The sequence below is a fragment of the Theobroma umbraticum genome, unplaced genomic scaffold, assembly GCF_002168275.2.
Source record: "Theobroma umbraticum cultivar Fairchild unplaced genomic scaffold, ASM216827v3 scaffold_39.0, whole genome shotgun sequence".
NCBI lineage: Eukaryota > Viridiplantae > Streptophyta > Magnoliopsida > Malvales > Malvaceae > Theobroma > Theobroma umbraticum.
The window spans coordinates 828766-829155 of NW_018397281.1; positions in this window are offsets into that span (position 1 = coordinate 828766).

Below are 390 nucleotides of genomic sequence, written 5' to 3' on the forward strand. Positions count from 1 at the left end.
GAAAACCTCTATCACATATAATTATGTGATAAAATATGCATTAAATGATAATATATATTCCTTAACCAATGTAATTGACACAAGGGCATATACCAACACAAAGAACACATAGCGAAGGTTGAGAAACAAACTAGGAAGAGTATTCTCACTTTTAGATCTGATCGAGGAAGAGCATATCTTAGCCAAGAGTTTTAGGATTATCTAAAAGAGAAAGGGATTCCCATATAATGGACTCCTTGAGGGACTACACAGCATAATGAGGTGTCTAAGAAAAGGAATTGAACATTATTGGACATGGTTTGATCCATGATGAATCGTGCAGACCTTTTTACATCTTTCTAGGGATATGCCTTAGAAACTCTACTCACATACTGAACCAAGTTCCTACCA